The sequence below is a fragment of the Daucus carota genome, chromosome 3 (assembly GCF_001625215.2).
Source record: "Daucus carota subsp. sativus chromosome 3, DH1 v3.0, whole genome shotgun sequence".
NCBI classification, from domain to species: Eukaryota; Viridiplantae; Streptophyta; class Magnoliopsida; order Apiales; family Apiaceae; genus Daucus; species Daucus carota.
Genome location: NC_030383.2, coordinates 174471 through 182199, shown reverse-complemented (window position 1 = coordinate 182199; position 7729 = coordinate 174471).

Genomic DNA, 7729 nt, shown 5'->3' with positions numbered 1-7729 from the left:
ACCGGGCCTCGACCGCTGCGAAAATCCATCAGAAAAGCTGTAAAAATCGGCCCGGGGAGTTTCTGCGGGGCGCCACCGCGCTACACTAGCGCGGGCGCGCTAGTGATGCAGACTGTAGCGCGGGCGCGCTACAGGTTAGCGCGGGCGCGCTACTGTCTGTGATGACAGTCCTGATCCTTTGTTTTCAGCCCGTTCTCGCGTGTATGTCCTTCCTCGCTTCTAGTACCACTTCCGTAGGTGATCACGGTTGCATTTAGCATATGCAACAAGCCCTTTAAACCCCTAGATAGCTCTAGTGGACGAGTGTGTTCTCGTGAGGGTTTGTAGAAGATGTACCCACAAAATCCCAAGTCGTGATGAATCCACAATTCTCTATTCTTGCAAATAATGCACCAAAAACAACCTATAATGATAGAAAATCACTTCATCACCTCAACTCGTGACCTGCACAGAAAAACAATAAAAACACATCAAAAGACACTAAACACTTAAGTACAACCAACCAATTTAAGTGGAAATGAAGGCCTATAAGTGTGTATAAATACCACTTATCACACCCCCAAACTTAAACTGATGCTTGTCCTCAAGCGTCAACGACACTATACAATAATACAATGCAATGCATGAATGCAACTACGTGATGAATGAGTGAACTATGAAGTAATTGCCTTGCAAATTTTTAATACCTCAGATTGTGCTAATGTTCTCGACTTTCATCTCTCTCGCTACCAAGTCAATTACCCTTCTATTTACAAGTGTGGAGTGCCAGTGTGTGCAAGCATGCTCTTTTATTGAGACAAGACAAAAACTACTACTCCCACAGAATCCCCATCAAGAATCGTAAAAGTTTAAAACTAACACCCCGTCACTCAAGTCCAACTAAAAGCCAAGGTCCCAAAGAATGTCCACACCCTTCTATTTTATTCACTATATTTTTTTCTTTTTTATTGGTGATTAATTGCTCGGTCTAAGGTCAGAGCGCTTCGCAGTGTAAATGCGTTACGAACACCACAAGACTTCACACACCAATTATTCACTTTATTCTAGTGGTTTATTTAACTGTGCAATGGTTGAGATCCCTAAAGATTTATGCACTAGTACCCATGTAGCGAGCGTTGGGTCAACAATCCCAAACCACGAAGGGCTTTAGGTTGTTAGGCACAAAGTCCCCTCAGACTTAATTACTCGAGTACTAATGAGCTCAACCTAGTTAATTCTACCACTTATTTTTTTAGTGAATTTATTTACTACTATATATTTTTTTCTTTTTTTTTTTCTATATTTTCTTTTTTAGAAAGGCATATCTACCCCTCAGTTCCCCCAAACTTAAGATTTACGGACCTAAGCTGAAGGGTGTTCAATTCAATCCTAGAATTCATGGAATTTCGTCTAAATCCTATCTCAAGAACATATGTGAATTACAATTTCCAACACAAGCAATTTCCAAGTACTAACCTAGCATTGCAATTGAAACTACTAATCAAAAACTACGCACATAACTCATCATAGGCAATTAGCTTGGCTTAACTTCATAATTCATGCAAATGCTCGTGATACTACTACTACAATTATCACTAAACATGTAAAAATAAAGCAAATATGGGAAAATTAGAAAGAAAACGTGAGAATAAATCAAAGCAAAATAAAATAAAATAAAAACGTGAACTACATGAACTAACTAACACATGCAATAATAAAAAAATGCAATAAAAAAAAAATATGCTCTTCCTTAGATTACCACCCCCAAACTTAAAATTTTCAATGTCCCCATTGAAAGCGATAAAAAGGCTAGAGCACCCACATACCTACTCGGAGTCCGAGTCCTCCCCCTCCTCTGCTGGAGGTGAATCAGGTGGAGGATACTGCATCCCTGCTCCGAATACTGGCCACTGAACTGTGACCCCCTGTGCCTGAAAAGCACTACCTAGAGCCTGTGTCATATCAAAAGCAAACCTCTGGTGGATGTCATGCATGGCGTCCATCCGTCTCGCTAATCGGCGAAAGTGGACATCTCCCATCGGTTCGGAGCTCCTCTCCGTCTGAGAAGTACCAGCTCCAGAAGCTCTAGGCTGCTCCCTCCTAACAAACTCTGGACGTCCCCCTGGCATCTCATCATATATGTACCCAAGGCCTCGAGGGTGGGGAACTCCTCCATCCCACTCCGTCATGCGGCTGATCGCCGAATGATCAATCGGTGCTCCTGGCAACTGTAATTGCTCGTTGGATGGCCAACGAACACCGCTCGATCGACAAAGCTTCGTCACAATTGTGCCATATGGAATGGCACCAGTAGTTCCTCCCTGTAAGAACCTCAGAATCCCCTGATGGATAACATGTCCCAGATCAATATACTTGCCCGAGACAATCCCAAAGAGCAGAATAGCTCTTTCCATTGTCACCTCATGCCCATGTGAAGATGGCATGATGTTAGCACATATGAAGGCGTTCCACGCCTTCGCATACCGGTTCAACCCGGCTGCTGGAAAAGAGACATGTGCCTGCAAAGGAGGTTGTGTCATCTTCCAAGCTGTATCCGGCACACACAAATCATACACCAATCGATCAAGATCAACTGGATCATCATCAAACCGGCGTTTAGCACGCCCAATCCTCTCAACCACCCAATCTTCTTCATTACGGCGCCTGGCACGCCCCCCAATAACTCTACGGATCGCATCCGCACTATAATCTACCCGGATTCCCCGTACCACCGTGAATCCATCTCGATTCTCCTTGGCATTAGCATAAAATTCTCGAATGATAGCCAAGGGAACCGCCTCCGGAGCCTCGCAAAAAGACTCCCAACCCCGTTCTTGAATCATGTTCAAGAGCTCACCATCCTCCGCCGTGGGTAAGAATCCCCTCTCCTTAACTAACGACTTATTCATAAGCCGTTGAAACTCGGTTCGCGCACCATCCGAGGTGAACTCAACCTCACCCAACGAGGAAGAATCGCTAGATGCGGGGGCTTGGGTGCTCGTTCCTTGTGATCTTCTTGCTCTTTTGGGTGCCATTGGTAGAGATTAGAGTTGCAAGAGGTGTATGTGTATTGGATTTGAAAGATTGGATGAAGGTTGTGTGTATGGATGTGTATATATGATTAGGGTTTAGAGAATTATAATGGAATTTGGAGATGGGTTTTGTGTTTATATAAGGGTTGGAGAGTTGAGTTAGGGTTTTATGGGATGTATTTCGGGCTAGGCATGCAAAATTAGGATTGTGGGCTTTTTAAAACGAAAAGAAAATAATTTTTGGGAGAAAATTCGCCTGGCTCGGCAGTCAGTAGCGCGGCCGCGCCTGACACTAGCGCGGGCGCGCTGTGCAACTTAGCGCGGTCGCGCTTGACACTAGCGCGGGCGCGCTAGTGTCTGACACCGGAGGCTGAAATTTTTCGATTTTTGTGTTTTTGAGGTTTACAATGGTACAATGTGGTTCCAATGCGTGGGTTGCCTCCCACGAAGCGCTTGTTTAACGTCGTTAGCTCGACGTGAAGTCCAGACTAATCCGATTCTGATTGAAGAATCGTGGTTTGCACCTCACGATTCACATTTCCGCCAAAGTACGGCTTCAACCTTTGACCATTAACCTTAAATGATTCATCCGGTGATTTTGCATATATTTCTACTGCACCGTGGGAAAATACCGTCTTGACTGTAAATGGCCCTGACCAGCGTGACTTGAGTTTCCCTGGAAACAACTTCAACCGAGAGTTATACAATAACACCAATTGACCAACCACAAACGATTTTTGTATCAGTCGCTGATCATGCAATCTTTTCACCTTTTCTTTGTAGAGTTTGTTATTTTCATAAGCACGGAGGCGAAACTCCTCTAACTCATTGAGTTGCATCATTCGTTTCTCTCCAGCTAATTGTAAGTCGAAGTTCAACTTCTTTAGGGCCCAATAAGCTTTATGTTCCAACTCAACTGGTAAGTGACAAGCCTTGCCAAACACTAACTGAAATGGAGAAGTACCCAACGGTGTTTTATAAGCTGTTCGATAAGCCCAAGCAGCCTCATCTAATCGTAAAGACCAGTCTTTCCTAGAAGGATTAACCACCTTCTCTAATATGCGTTTGATCTCTCTGTTAGACACTTCAGCTTGACCATTCGTTTGAGGATGATAAGCAGTAGCAACCCGGTGATTGATATTATACCTAGTCATCAAGGTTGTGAATTTCCGATTACAGAAGTGAGAGCCTTCATCACTGATAATGACCCTAGGGACTCCGAAACGGGTAAAGATTTGTTTTTGAAGAAATTGTAAGACCACCTTAGCATCATTTGTAGGTAAAGCTTTTACCTCCACCCATTTAGACACATAATCCACTGCTAATAGAATATACTGGTTGTTACAAGATGAAACGAACGGTCCCATGAAGTCAATACCCCAAACGTCAAATATTTCGACTTCCAAGAGCATTTTAAGAGGCATTTCATTCCTCCTAGATATATTACCTGTACGTTGACATTGATCGCACCCCAAAACATACTGATGAGCATCTTTAAACAGAGTTGGCCAGTAAAAGCCTGCTTGAAGTACCCTCTTTGCTGTCTTTTCTCCGCTATAATGGCCTCCATAACCAGTGGAATGGCACTCGCGCAAAACTCCCTCAACTTCATTATTGGGGATACACCTTCTGAGAATTTGATCAACTCCTTGTTTAAACAGAAAGGGTTCATCCCAAATATACCATTTCACATCGTGAAGAAATTTCTTGCGTTGAGCATAAGAGAATTCTGGAGGAATGATCTTACTCACCAGATAATTTACAATGTCAGCAAACCATGGCTCTTCTGCATTAACTCCAAACAACTGTTCGTCTGGGAAGAATTCATTGATTAGAGTGTTGTCTGTAGTTTGTTTGCTGTGATCTTCTAGTCGGGACAAATGATCTGCTACCTGATTTCCCGTGCCCTTACGATCTTTAATTTCCACATCAAATTCTTGGAGTAATAAAACCCAGCGAATTAGTCTTGGTTTTGAATCTTTCTTTGATATGAGATACCGAATGGCTGCATGATCTGTATATACCACTACCTTTGTTCCAAGAAGATAAGACCTGAACTTCTCAAAGCTAAAGACAATAGCTAGAAGTTCTTTTTCAGTAGTAGTGTAGTTCAATTGTGCATCATTTAATGTTTTGCTGGCATAATAGATAACATGAAACACATTACTTGTTCGCTGGCCAAGTACAGCCCCTACAGCATAATCACTGGCATCACACATTAATTCGAATGGTTTACTCCAATCGGGTGCAGTGATGATAGGTGCTGATGTCAACTTCTTTTTCAAGATTTCAAATGCTTCCAAGCACTCCTCATCAAATTTGAATGGAATGTCTTTCTCTAACAGATTGCAAAGGGGTTTAGAAATTTTTGAGAAATCCTTGATGAATCTCCGATAGAAACCTGCATGACCAAGGAAGCTTCGGATGCCCTTGACTGAAAGTGGTGGAGGAAGATTTTTTATTGTTTCCACCTTCGCTTTATCAACTTCTAGTCCCTTGGCAGATACCTTATGCCCCAATATGATTCCTTCTTGCACCATGAAATGACATTTTTCCCAATTGAGAATCAGATTAGTTTCCACACATCGCTTAAGAACCATTCTCAGATTTGTGAGGCATTCGTCATAAGATGTTCCGAATACGGAAAAGTCGTCCATGAATACCTCCACATTGATGCCAATCATCTCTGAGAATATTGCCATCATGCATCTTTGAAAAGTGGCTGGTGCACCGCATAAGCCAAAAGGTACTCTTCGGAATGCAAATGTACCATAAGGGCATGTAAAGGTTGTCTTTTCTTGATCCTCCGGAGAGATAGCAATCTGATTATAGCCAGAATACCCATCCAATAGGCAATAGAATTCATGACCAGCCAACCTGTCAAGCATTTGATCAATAAAAGGCAGAGGGAAGTGATCCTTTCTTGTGGCTTTATTCAGCTTTCGGTAGTCCATGCAAATCCTCCAACCAGTGACAGTTCTAGTTGAGATAAGTTCCCCTTTTTCGTTGGCTACTACTGTCATGCCCCCTTTTTTAGGCACACACTGCACTGGACTCACCCATGAGCTATCTGAAATTGGATAAATGATACCTGCATCAAGCCATTTAAGAATCTCTTTCTTTACCACCTCCTTCATGATAGGATTTAGCCTTCTTTGTTGTTCCACTGAAGGTTTGCTTCCTTCTTCAATGAGAATTTTGTGTTGACAAAAGGAGGGACTGATGCCCTTGATATCAGCTATGGTCCAACCAATCGCTGTTTTGAATTCCCTTAGCACCCTCAAAAGTTTTTCCTCTTCCTCACCTGACAAGTTAGATGCAATAATAACAGGAAGAGTAGAACCTTTGCCAAGAAAAGCATACCTTAAGTGATCCGGTAGTGGTTTAAGTTCGAGTTTAGGTGCTTCGATTACTGATGGTTGTAGTGGTTTGTGATCCTCTTTTTGTTCCTCCAAGCCAAGAGATTCGACAGGTGGTTCAAAATTCCTTCGCCAAGGTGATGAGTTAAGATGATGGATTTCTTCCAATTCTTCTTCACTGCCCCATTCCTCATCATTTGTAAGGATCGCTTCCAATGCATCATCCTGTAAAATCCGCTTGCTCTTAGCTTCTGCTGTAGTATCAATTACATCCATACTGAAACAAGATTCCTCATCGGTTGGTAATTTCATTGCATTGAATACATTGAACGTGACCGTCTGATTTTGTATTCTCATAGTAAGTTCCCCTTTTTGGACATCGATCAATGTTTGCCCTGTGGCTAAGAAGGGTCTACCCAAGATGATAGGTATCTTTTTGTCTTCTTCAAAATCAAGGATCACGAAGTCGGCTGGAAATATTAATTGATCAACCTTGACTAACACATCTTCAATTATACCCCTCGGATATGTGATCGAACGATCAGCCAGCTGTAAAGACATGTTTGTCGGCTTGAGCTCTGGCAGGCCAAGTTGTGTGAAGATCGATAGAGGCATCAGATTGATGCTAGCTCCCAAATCGCACAGACACTTATCAAAAGAGAACTTCCCAATAGTGCAAGGGATAGTAAAGCTTCCCGGGTCTTTCAGCTTAGGTGGTAATTTCTGTAGAAGTACAGCACTACATTCCTCTGTTAAAGCCACTGTCTCTAACTCTTCGAGCTTTAGCTTTTTCGAAAGAATACCCTTCATGAATTTGGCGTAGCTAGGCATTTGCTCGAGTGCTTCAGCAAACGGAATGTTGATGTGAAGCTTTTTAAATACTTCTAGGAATTTACCAAATTGTTTATCCAGCTGCTGTTTTTTTAACCTCCGAGGAAATGGAGGTGGTGGATATACTGGTTTTGACATCGGAGTAGCTGCAGGACTAGTCTTATCCTTTTCAACAGTAGTGTTGATGCCAATTGTATTCGAAGGAAGTTCTGCTGGAATTTCTTGCGGTTCATCACCCTGATCTTGTACTAATGTTGAGGTAGGCCCTGTTGTAGTTTTTCCCGATCTCAGCGTAATAGATTGGACTTGCTCTTTAGGGTCCCTCTTACCTGGTACCTCTGTATCACTAGGGAGATTCCCCTGTGGCCTGCTTAGTAAAGCATTAGCCAACTGACCGACTTGTGTCTCCAAGGCTTTTAAAGTTACTGCCTGACTCTTGTACATGAGTCTTAGCTCTTCCATATCAGACCTTTCGTTACTTGGTTGCCCATGACTCTGAAATCCCGGAGGGTGATATGGCTGTTTAGG